The sequence below is a fragment of the Archocentrus centrarchus genome, chromosome 2 (genome assembly GCF_007364275.1).
Source record: "Archocentrus centrarchus isolate MPI-CPG fArcCen1 chromosome 2, fArcCen1, whole genome shotgun sequence".
NCBI lineage: Eukaryota > Metazoa > Chordata > Actinopteri > Cichliformes > Cichlidae > Archocentrus > Archocentrus centrarchus.
In genome coordinates this window covers 4,239,959-4,252,315 of record NC_044347.1, presented here as the reverse complement: position 1 = coordinate 4,252,315, position 12,357 = coordinate 4,239,959, and the positions used below count along the sequence as shown (strand labels likewise).

At 41.8% G+C, this 12,357-nt stretch overlaps 1 long non-coding RNA gene across 1 annotated transcript; it reads left to right on the top strand.

Moving 5' to 3' along the window:
• The first annotated feature begins 1,979 nt into the window (after window positions 1-1,979).
• LOC115799366 (uncharacterized) lies at window positions 1,980-3,501 on the top strand. Its single transcript, XR_004021561.1, has 3 exons — window positions 1,980-2,019; window positions 2,802-2,980; window positions 3,334-3,501. It is a non-coding gene; the product is annotated as an uncharacterized LOC115799366 (long non-coding RNA).
• The last annotated feature ends 8,856 nt before the right edge of the window (window positions 3,502-12,357 follow it).

Sequence of the window (12,357 nt, the reverse complement as noted above, 5' to 3'; positions counted from 1 at the left end):
TTGCTGATAGTGATGGAAGTTCATCAGCAGCCTTGGTACACCAGATCCAGCTTCACAAATCACAGAGAGGGCTGAGGGGGATAGCGGCCTTCACACATAGTTCTGGAGAGATATGATTGCCAGCCAAGGCCGGCTAGGGAGCCGAATTCTGATAATGCAGGTTTGTGTTCAGAGCAAATCTCCACACCGCGGTGGATTATTTATAATCTTAGTCCTGAACACTGCCCTGTACCTTTCAGAGCGTCCTGCTGTAAAACGCTCGCATTATCTCAGTAAGGTGGTGTTAATGATCAGGTGTGTGGGAAGCAGGTGTCATAATTTAGTCATCTGAATAGTTTTCGTCAAGTTTTAGTCGACGAAATTATCTTAAGAATTCAGTCGATTTAGTCGACTAAAATATAAAGGGTGTAAAATGTAAATGCTTTTTCTTCAATTCCCTTGAATTAGTCATTATACACACTTACACAAAATTAAACATTTATTCAAAGTTATGCAATATTATTAATATTAACATTAGTGTTAAATTAGATTTTCGTCAAAAGACTATGACTACAACTAAATCAAGATTTGTTGTCAAAATTAACACTGCAGACCAGCCAGCACACCATTAGGAGAGGTGAAGGGCGAGACACCAGCTAAGGGGGGTTGATGATCTTTTTCCCCCTTTTGCTGCTCCGTTGTACGATCAGATAAAAGGCCTCTCCAAAACAAGCTTCAAGCCCAGCCCGCCTCTGCCTCCCAATATAACTATTGTATTTTATCATTCTTTCCTCTGGCCTAGTAGGGCTAGTAAAGTGTTTTTGTTCAGCGGAGTATTCTTGTTTTATTAAGTATATGTTGGTTTTATTGCTCATTGTGTGTTTTTCTTTTGTTTTAAATAAAGTATTTTATTGGATTATTAAGAGAGATCCCTCTTCCTTGGCCTGGTGCATTTCGAACTTGTGAACCTTAATCTTTATAGTAATTTCTTTATTATTCCGGAGGGATCTTTTCCCCCGGTGGTGTTGTTGGAAATTTTAGAGCTCTTCCGAGCTTAAGAAATTGCCGCTGTGCCAGACTAACATGGGGAGATGGGTGTCTGCAGCCGCTGCCGTTTTTCACTGGCGCCGCCGCTACAATCAGTCCCCAGAAAAAGGAAACAAACACACATCATGGGGAAGTTAGGTTAAAAAAAAGTCATCTGGCCTCTTTCCCACCAACAGGGTGCTATAGAGCGCCATAGAGCTCCCTCCGTGTTGATAACTGACGACATGAGAATACAGCGGGAGAGCCCGTTTGTATATTTAGATGGTTCCAAAATCCCATTATAGTGACCTCTAATGACCACAATACACTATGTCATGTAAACAACTACAATGATGGAAAATTACAGCATATAATTACAGACTATAACGTTTATTTCGTTGATGGAGGAGGCGATGCATGCTGGGTAATGTCAGAGGCTGGCTCCCTTTATTTTTCAATGGTACCTATAAAATGTGCTATGATGACTTTCCCTGTTGGCATATCTGTGAATTCCTAACGGGTTCATTCATTCCGCTTCAGTTTGAACATATTTCATCCTGTGGATTCATGCAGTCATTTACCATCTCTGATTTAGACAATCCAGCTTCTGGAGCTGTACCAAAAATGAATGAATAAATAAATAAGGACAACTTTAATGTGGGCCAAAACATGTGCAGTGTTCATCTAAGATTATGCCGATTAACGTATTTTTTATAAATTTTTTTATTTCAAATCCGTGTCACTGACGTCATCGTATGCGACCATTACAAGAGCGCTCGGTGAGTGAAAACACACACCTGTAGAGATTTGATATAAAACACAGAAGAACCGAAAGTGTCAGCTCACAAATTTCTTGTTAGAGTTTTTAGGAGTGAAGGGGAGCAATTTTGTGGCATAGTGAATAATTTAAGACATTTAAAAATATATCTTGCTGCTGTACATTTGCGGTAAGCTAGCTAAGGTAGCGGCTGTTAGCCTATCAAGTTCACGTTTGGCTTCCAGGTAATCATCCAGGTACAGTCACAGGGAGGTTTGCTCATGCATGCTCCGTTACCTACATCACAGCAGCTCACAGCAAAGTTTGTAAAGTTTAAGGAGTTTAATGCAGATCAGTGTTGCCACATTGGGTTGATGCATCAGATCTGTCCAGATGTATAATGTGTACAGGTTCATTCATACTTTGATTTGTAACTTTTCAGTATTACACAGTAAATAAACAGCTGACCAAGAGCCCCCTGTAAAACATCAGTGGGCAGTAAGTAGATTTAATCTAACTTGTTAAACTGCATCAAGCTTTGACAGTTTGCCAGCTGAGTGACTGGATGTGTTCAGATCAATAAGAACTGAATGCACATATTGATTTATGCAGTTTTCCTACTTGTTGAATTTAAAAGCAGGACAAACTTGGGAAAGAACACCCAAAATCTTCTCCACCTGTCTTTGCCAGCCAATAGTCCAGAAAATGTCCCAGTGTGGCCACACCGATCAAGAGAACACTGATAAGCTGTTTCTATTCTGAATGCTTTTTTCCCTCAACAGGTACCTCAGACACTAGTTTAATATCCTTTCCTACTTCCTGTTAGTGAAAAACAGCCAAAGGTACTTTTAAGAGCCACGGCTGTCTCGTTTCTCTGTCCTCTTGCTCTTATTTGTCAGTCCTTCTGTTGTCTCTGTCTTTGTTTACCTCGTCATCTTTTTTCATCTGTTTGACTTGTTTGTCAGTGGCCTGTTTAAGTCTTAAGTTGCCTCTTTCTGTGTGCATTACTCTTTGTCTCAACATGACGCCCCAAATTCAGGCCCTGTGCATCTTGCCAGGCTCCCAATCAGGCAAGCAGAAAAACCTGCTGTCTGCTACAGAAGTCTGTCCACCAAACAAAGACTAAAAGAAAAGGTGGAGTCACTGGATGGTCAGTGGGGGAAAGCTGTCCTGAAACACCGAAATGTTGGCCGGATAATTGATTCCGCCTGTATTGCAGTAAGTAAAAATCCTCGTCTTTCATACATTAACATTAAGTGAAGTCCATTTGTTCCATATAATCAGTACTGTGAATGAGCACAACATGATCTGGGCTTTACAAAGTCCTGCTGCTACTCGTCTTCCTACTTTGATCCGTGTATGATGGATGAGCTGTTTTAAGATGTTACTGGCATATTAGCTCATCATACATGGTCTCCATAACTTTCACAATTTCTTATATTTTAAGTTTTATTTTTAAATTATATATCAAATAAGCTATGTCTGTTTATATTTTGCAACAGTATTTTACATGTGCTCTAATAATACGGTGGGTTTAAGTAATCTGTGCCAACTGTTTTTCTTCATTTCAGGTGTGGAAATTGAGGCTATCGGCTACAAGCCCATTTTATTTATTGGCAAAAAAGATAAGGTCTCAAATAAGTGGGCAGCAGATGTTATTACCCATCTGGGCCCCAGTTCTACTACAAGACATTTCCTGGAGAAGATGCAGAGGGCTTATGATTTTATCTTGACTAAGAGTAAAATCTTTTTTTGTGCTCACAATTCTTTCATTTCAGTCAAGTTTGACTTATATGACAGCATTTCACAAAAAGCTGTCTCAAGGTGCTTTATGAGCCTGTACTGACCGTTAGATATGAGCACTTTTCTTTGAGATTTACAGATTTTTATGAAAGTAAATGTGTTTCATAGGATCCTCCACACCCAGCAGATGGTTCATTAATGCTGACTGTGTGTGAGAGCTTCCAGATTCTGCTCATATTCAGGTATTTGTATAGATCTGTGGTGTAACAGCTGATGTGGGGCAGGCCTGCATCAAGAAGGTTCAGTGTGTTCCTGACTGAGGGTCATGGTCCTGACAGGGTTGGAGTGTTTCTCCGTCTCTCTCATTCTCAGGTGGAGATGTGGGGATGGTGTTTCCTCACTGTTCCACCTGCAGGTGGAGCTTCTCTTTCCTGGGCTTTTCCCCAAGTGCGAGTTCTCAGTTCTCTGGTTACTTTGTGGTGTTTCAGGGCTGGTTTGTGTTGGTGCTCTCTGCCAGATCATTGTTGTCATGATGCTGGTAATTAGGCCTTCCAGGTATCCTGCTAGTTCTTCTGTTTTTTGCTCACTAACTGCTTCCTCACCAGTTTCCCTGTGTTCCTGGTTCTCTGTGTTCCAGTTCCCATGTTCCCTGTATTCCTGGTTCCCTGTGTTCCTGGTTCCCTGTATTCCTGGTTCCCTGTATTCCTGGTTCCCTGTGTTCCTGGTTCTCTGTGTTCCAGTTCCCTTGTTCCCTGTATTCCTGGTTCCCTGTGTTCCTGGTTCCCTGTATTCCAGTTCCCTTGTTCCCTGTATTCCTGGTTCCCTGTGTTCCTGGTTCCCTGTGTTCCTGGTTCTCTGTGTTCCAGTTCCCTTGTTCCCTGTATTCCTGGTTCCCTGTATTCCTGGTTCCCTGTGTTCCTGGTTCTCTGTGTTCCAGTTCCCTTGTTCCCTGTATTCCTGGTTCCCTGTATTCCTGGTTCCCTGTGTTCCTGGTTCTCTGTGTTCCAGTTCCCATGTTCCCTGTATTCCTGGTTCCCTGTGTTCCTGGTTCCCTGTGTTCCTGTACAGTGGTGTGTTTCATGTAAAAGAAAGTGAAGTTTGAAGGTTTTAAAGTAAGAAATGGTGAAAGATTGAGTCAGGAGCCAGTATCAATCCAATACCAATATCAGCATTGGTATCGATACTGTCGATATTTGGACCTTTATGGAACCAGAGCTGCAACCATCCAGCTCCACAACCCGATGTGACACAGTCAGCTTTAAACACATCATGAGACTCGAGGCCTTAATGGGTTTTTCTTTGACAGCAGGAACATCAACACAGCTGACAGTCATGGTAAAAATAAACAACAACAACAACAAAAATCAGACCTTCTGTCAATTCTAAGATTTTTGTCTCAGGACATAAGAATAATGAGGTCCTTCACAGTTATTAAAATAAATAAATACAACCTCAGATAAACAACATGACATATTACGGAGTAATTATTTCATTAAAGAACATTAGTCCAATGATGAAGCAGCGTGTGGGACAGAAATCCACCTTTACTGCTTCCAGGGGGATTTAGAGGGTCAGCAGCAGCCAGGAGCTGCTCATCAAACTCAGCTGATTCATTGAGCAGGAAGCAGAGGATTTTTCAGGTGTGTTTACAGGATGCAACAACATTTCCAGGAGAATAAACAGAATAAATCAATTATCCACTTCAACAGTCAGAGTCTATATGCAGATTTTAATCATATCATGAAATAAACCAGCTTTTACAGCCATTCATTATCACGGCCACGTCTGAAACGTGTATTAATATGGACAAAAGAACTTTGAACTGGACGATATGAATTCAGGTAACAAAACAAGGGAGGAGGAGGAGGGGCCTCATATATGGACAAATATTTGAAATTTCAGGTGCTGATGATATGAAGACAGTGAATGATAATGTATCTGAATGTGTAACAGGTGAAATCCACCAAAACAAAACAGGGTAAAAATGAAATTATTATCTGTATGTACAGAGCAGCAGGGGGCAGCAGTGAGGCCTTTACTGACTGGATGGAGGAAACATTTAGAGATTTCATTGGTTCAGATTTTAATATTCACTCAACTCATCAACACCCTGAAATCCACAGAATCATCATAATGTGTCACTATCATACACAACATATTCACAAATGACAGAAAACAGCACAAAAAGTGAACTTCTGATAAATATCTGTGACCAACTTTCAGTTTTACTGTCTGTGATCGAAACTGTGAGATTAATAACAGAACAAAGAGTAGAAACAATAAAGATTTATTGAAACAGAGCTGTGGGGAAATAGATCAGAAAAACATTTACATCATTGTACAATAAAAAAATATTCATGATATCAAAAGATCAGAAAAATGCAGCTGCTGCAATCAGCTGTTACTCAGCACGACACTGAACAGGAGGGACCCTCCAATCTCACTGTACATCCTGTATAATGACAAGAAAGCATTCTATTCTATTCTATTCTATTCTATTCTATTGTAGCTATAACATGTATTAAAATGAGGTAATTAATGTGAGCAGACAGACAGAAATCCTTAATGTTCCTCAGAGCTGTGGATGAAAATGATTTTGGATTGTGATGATGTTGAAATCAGAGGATAAAATGTTTCCTGACAAAGTTAACATGAATGATACCTCTGTACTAATCTGCCAACAAACACCACGTCACAAACTACTGCAATAAACAAACAAACTCACATGAAGAAATCATAGACAAACATCAACAACAGGACGAGTTCAAATCCAACAGACCAGCATCGCTGCGTTATTAGACTCAGTTAAATAATCACAAACTCCACAGACAACAAACATCTGTGACAGTTATTTAAAGCATTTGATACAACAGATCACGAATTCATACAAAACTGAATAAAAAACAACTTTATGGAATCAGCGGAAAGTTTGAAGCTGAGTTATTTAATAAACAACAGTTTGTGATGTTAGCTGATTGTTGCTCTTTGTGTGTGGACATTGGTTGTGGTGTCCCCCAGGGGTCAGTGATGGGGTCACATACTTTCTGCTCTCTGTAATTTGCAGCTTTTATTTGAGGAGATTTCTGCTGAAATAATGAAATTAAATATTTGGCTTGATAAAAACAAATTATCATTAAATTTGAACAAAACTAAAATCATGTCATTTGGAAATTTCAGATTAAATACACGTTTAAAATCTAATTAAAAGCAGAATGAAGTAATTTACAAATACTTTAATGTCTAAATATGATGATATATATTCCAAAATCACTGCATCAAATGTCGAGACTGAGCTCGAGCTCTTCTAACAGTCAGTGGTGACACTGAGGTCACCGATCGCTGCACTAACCAAATGTTTCCATTCATGCTTCCCAGATTGCTCCAGATTCCCTGAATCTCCTCATGAACACAGATGATGAATCCACTGATTCTTTGGCATTTTTCCTCTTCAGTGATTGAACTCGTTGCTCTTGCAGTCACTCAGAACCTCCCTGTCATTAAACAGCTGCTCTGAGCTGCTGTTTCTTCTTTTTAAATACTGAATCCTGTCGCTCATGAACCTCATTAGATTTGACAGTTTTTGTTGCACCATCCTAACACTGTTCATTTTTGTTGCAGCCACAAATTCAAAACGAGTTTTTTAATGACCAAATTTCTCACTTTGAATATTTGAAATGTTGTTTTTGAACGAGTTTCAGTTCAATTTGAGCTTTTAATGTAAATCACTGCAACAAAACTGCTAAACACACAAATTGATATTAAATCTTGAAATTGAATCTTATCCTGGGATTTGTGCAGCTTCTGATCTCAGTTTTAGCTCCTCCCCCTTTAAGACCAGCTGTGGGCAGTACTCTGTGCTTCCAGCTGTACTGTCTGTATGTGGGCGTGCTGCACTGAATACTGAACTTTCAGCTCAAAATAATTATTTTACATAGTTTTATTTCATTAATGTAAACTTTCACCTTCAATATGAATATGTGGGATTCATGGATGAGAAATCAATTAAAAAAGCAGAATCAGTCTCATTTTAAAAGTAATCATCTCCACAGAAAGAACCACTAAAGAACCATTTCAAATTACTGCAGTTTAAATGTTGCGGCCTCCGACGCGCATCGCTCGGATCCGCTATGGCGGGGGTAGTTCAATCTTCGGACGCGTGAATTAAGTTTTGCATCGTATTTATTTACACTTGACAAATGCTTTACAATCGTAGCCAAGATCACAGTCAAAAAAGCTGTGTCCTACCACCCCACCAGCTGATTGAAATCTCCCCACACCTGATCCCAGCGCACCTCAAATCAGCTCGCAAAAGGCGGAGCCGTGACAGTCTCTTCTCTTGCCACCATGACATAACAAAATAAACAGGTTCTAACAATACATATTACAACAAATATTTATCAAAGCATAATACAGAAATGGCTCCAACATTCCGGCCCCTAATTGTACCTGACAATTACCACAAAGTTGATGGAGCCCTGAAATGCATAATCAAACCATAGCAATAATCGGTTCTGATTCTTCCTCACATGTCCATAGCTGTGCCAACAAAAAGGCTTCTTTCATCTAAAGTGCAAATAAAAAGGTAATCAGTTAGTCAGTCAGAGTCAAATTAAGTCAGGCCTCCAGTAGCAGGCATAGTTTCGTGATCGGCCTTTCCAATATGTTGGTCTGTGTTCGGATTTTCACTCGTCTGACATGGCCTCTGCTGTCGGCAGTTGTTTCTGTCACTCTTCCCATAGGCCAAGAGTTGCGCGGTGCTGTTTCATCGACAATCAGGACAATGTCACCAGGCTTCAGATTCCTCCTTGCAACATTCCATTTCTGCCTTTCTTGCATCAGTGGAAGATATTCTTTGACCCATCGTTTCCAGAATATATCAGCAAGATACTGCACCTGTCGCCATCTTCGTCTGGAATAACAGTCATTTTTATCAAATACCCCTGGTGGCAGCAGGGGTTTTCCTTTCAGGAGCAGCAGATGGTTCGGGGTGAGGGCCTCTGGATCATGAGCATCAACAGGAACTGAGGTCAGTGGTCTGCTATTAAGGATGCTCTCTACCTCACACAGTACAGTCTGCAGGCTTTCATCGTCCAGTATCTGCATTCTGGTAACAGAGTATAAGACTTTCTTGACGGTTCGGATAAGTCTTTCCCATGCGCCACCATGGTGCGAGCCGAAGGGAGGATAGAAGGACCATTTTATTCCCCTTGTAGACAGGTCTTGCTGGATCTTGTTCTGATTCAGGAGAACGAGTTCTTCTTTTAATTCCGGCTCTGCCCCAACAAAGTTTGTGCCATTGTCCGAGAAGATTTCTTTGCACTGTCCCCTTCTGCACATAAATCTTCGTAGAGCCGAGATACAGGAGTTAGTGTCTAAAGTATAGGCCAGCTCTAAGTGCACTGCTCTGGTGACAAGGCAGGTAAAAAAGACTCCATACCTCTTGAGCATAATCCGACCTCTTTTTACCTTAATTGGGCCAAAATAATCAACCCCAACGTAGGTGAATGGAGGGTTATCAGGCAACGTACGAAAATAAGGCAGAGCGGACATCTTTTGTTCACTAGGGGGAGTATGCCAACGCCTACAGAATATACAGTCTTTTATGGTTTTTCTGGCTGCAGAATTGGCCTTGGGAATCCAGTATCTTTGGCGGAGCTGGGACAGCATTTGATTTCTACCAGCATGGCCTGCTGAAGTGTGGATGTGACGGAGGAGCAGTTTAGTTAGATGGTTCTCCTTGGGAAGAATGGCTGGATGTTTAAGTTCTTCAGGTATGGCCATTCTATTGAGCCTTCCACCTACCCGCAATACACCATCACAAAGGAAGGGTCAAGCTTATACAGCATGCTGCTTCTTTTCACTGATTTCTTTCTCATTTGCAGAGCAGAGATTTCATCAGGGTAATGTTGCCTCTGGACAAACAAGAGAAGAGCCTCTTCCGCGCGCATCAGATCTTCTGCCGAGAGGTGCTGGTAAGTCTCTACCTTAGTCTGAGACTGTTGGCAAGAGTGCGCAACAGCATTTCTTTTCTTACTCATATACCTGAGCAGATCTCTGAATTGCAGAAGTCTTGCTGTGGCTCTTTTAAGATGATTCCATGAGGAAAAGTGTTCAATAAATTTCATAATCGGATGACATTCTTGTATTGCTGTTATGCCAAAGACTGCCACAGCCCTCTTGACTTCTGGATCATTTTCAGAAAGAACAGTCGTTATCTCTAAGTCTTTTGGCCAAGTTTCTTGTGGTTGCTTCAGAAAAGTAGGGCCATGTAGCCACCTTTCCGATTTCAAGAACTTCTCTGCTGTCAGGCCCCACGAGGCATCGTCTGCTGGGTTGAGGGCAGTACTTACATATCGCCACTGGAACTTGTCTGACAAGTCTCTAATAATGGACACCCTGTTCGCCACATATGTCTGAAAGCGGCACTTGTCATTGAAGATATATTTTAGGACAGAGGTGCTGTCAGTCCAGTAGAGTGGTGGCCGAAGAGAGTACTCCAGTTCCTTTTCCAACATTCTGTTGATGCGCACAGCCAGTACCGCTGCTGCCAATTCAAGTCTAGGGATAGTAACATGTTTTAATGGTGCTACCCTCCCTTTGCCTATTACAACGGCAACATGAATGAGACCTCGGATGTTGGTGAGTCTCAGGTAACTCACAGTGCCATAGCCCACTTCACTTGCATCACAGAAATGGTGAAGCTGTGCATCGTAGATCTCTCCAAAGTCCTCTGGGTAGTAACACCTGCTGATGTTCAGAGTCGTCAATTGCTCCAGACCACGCAACCACAACTCCCATCTCATGGCTATGGTGGGTGAAATCTCTGAGTCCCATCCATAACCTCCTCTGCAGAGTTCTTGCATTATTCTCTTTGCTGGAAGGATAGCAGGTGCCAGAAATCCAAGAGGATCATAAACGGAGTTGGCAACCGAGAGTATGCCTCTCCGAGTGTAAGGCCGTGGTTTTGGAGAGACGTTGAAGCAGAATGTGTCAGATTTTGTATTCCACTGAATCCCAAGAGCACGTTCCAGTGACAGTTCACTCTTGTCCAGGTCGACATCTGCAATCTCATTCATGGATCTATCTTCCTTTGGGATTGAGGCTAACACACCTGATCTGTTGCTCACCCATTTCGTTAATCTGAAGCCTCCCGTAGCACATGCCACCCAGAGTTCTCTAACCACACGTATGGCCTGGTTTTCTGAGGCAACTGATTTCAGACAGTCATCGACATAAAAGTTCTTTCTGATTGTGCTTACCACATCTGCAGCCACCTTGCCTTCATTGTCTACAGCAGTTCTTTTCAATGCGTAGTTGGCACAGCTTGGTGAAGAGACAGCTCCAAAGAAATGCACTACCATTCTGTAGACTGCGAGGGGTTGGTCGACATCACCATCAGGCCACCATAGGAAACGCAAGAAATCCACATCATCTTTATGGACTCGAACTTGATGGAACATGCTTTCAACATCTGCCATCATGGCCACTGGTTCCTGTCTGAATCGGAAGATGACGCCCAGGAGTGAATTGGTGAGATCAGGTCCCTGTAGCAATTGCTGGTTCAATGAGGTGCCCTGGAAAGATGCAGCACAGTCAAACACGACACGGATCTTTATCTTTTTCTTATGGTAGACTCCGTGGTGTGGTATATACCAAACCCTACAGATGCAGCCACCTAATGTTGCCGCATCCAGCCAGACGTCGGCCAGCTGAAGTCCAGCTCCCAGCTGGCCGACGTCCGGCTGTCGTCGGGCTGGAACACACCCCTTTCCCTCAATTGTAGACTGTCACCAAAAGGTGGCGCCTTCTTAACAAAAACGTTGAGTTCTGTGATTCAAAAAAGTTTTGGTGAAGTATCAAGTTTTGAAAACCTAAAATAGATGCCTAAAATTTTTGTCAGTATGACCTTTCACACATTTCCATTGCGAATCACCAAAAGATTCCTTTGTTTTACTTCATCTTTTAACTAAATAAGTAAATAAATACAGTAGGTTAAAAAAGAAGCGGTGCTGCGCTGAGCCAACCCGGTCTCACGGCAGTTCGTGCAGTAGTCACGAAATTTAATCTATTGATTCGTGCTCATGAACAAGAATTCCCTCTTTTTTCGTGTTACTCGGCACGACTTCTATTCTGCCTGAAAGGCAGTGGGATAAAGTTCGTGCCTCTGAGCACGGCTTCTAAGCTGCAGTATAGTTTTTTTGTTTTTTTTTTTGCCCCTGTCCCCCCTTTTTCCCCCCTTTTCTTTTGAACTGGAAGCTCAGAAGCTGAATTATGCCTTTAATTGCAATCCTTAACCGCCACTTTTCCTTTTGACATGAATTTCTCCTTGTTTCATTTAATGTGGGGTGCTGCTTATGGTTGTAACGATGACATTTGTGGGGCTTTTTAGGTCTAAATTTATATTTACGTGTTTATGGTTAGTGCTATATTCGGTGTCCAATTTTTTCTGTGAGTTCCGTGGTCTGAAGCCGTTTTTCCTCTGTGTTAAATCCATGAACTAATGATGAATAAATAAATGAACTACAGTACCCATCACCCCATCGGCCGTAACCATGGTCACGCGTATTCCCGTTGCTGTCCAGGTAAATTGCATTAGTTCACCCGCTTCGGATGTTATCAGGTAATTACTGACTTTATTAGCGGTTTTCAGGCCTGTAGATATGGGCCAGCAAGGGCCGTCTGCACCTCGTAGTCAGTCGAGAAGGTAGTTATCGTTCTAACGGAGGATCACTGACAGAGAAGGACTACAGACGAAGGACTACAGAAGCCATGCTCGCTGACTTCCGGCGGATGCTGCAGTGTTCAGGTAAGAGGATTTCAATGGACAGCGTTTATATAGTGATATTATTATG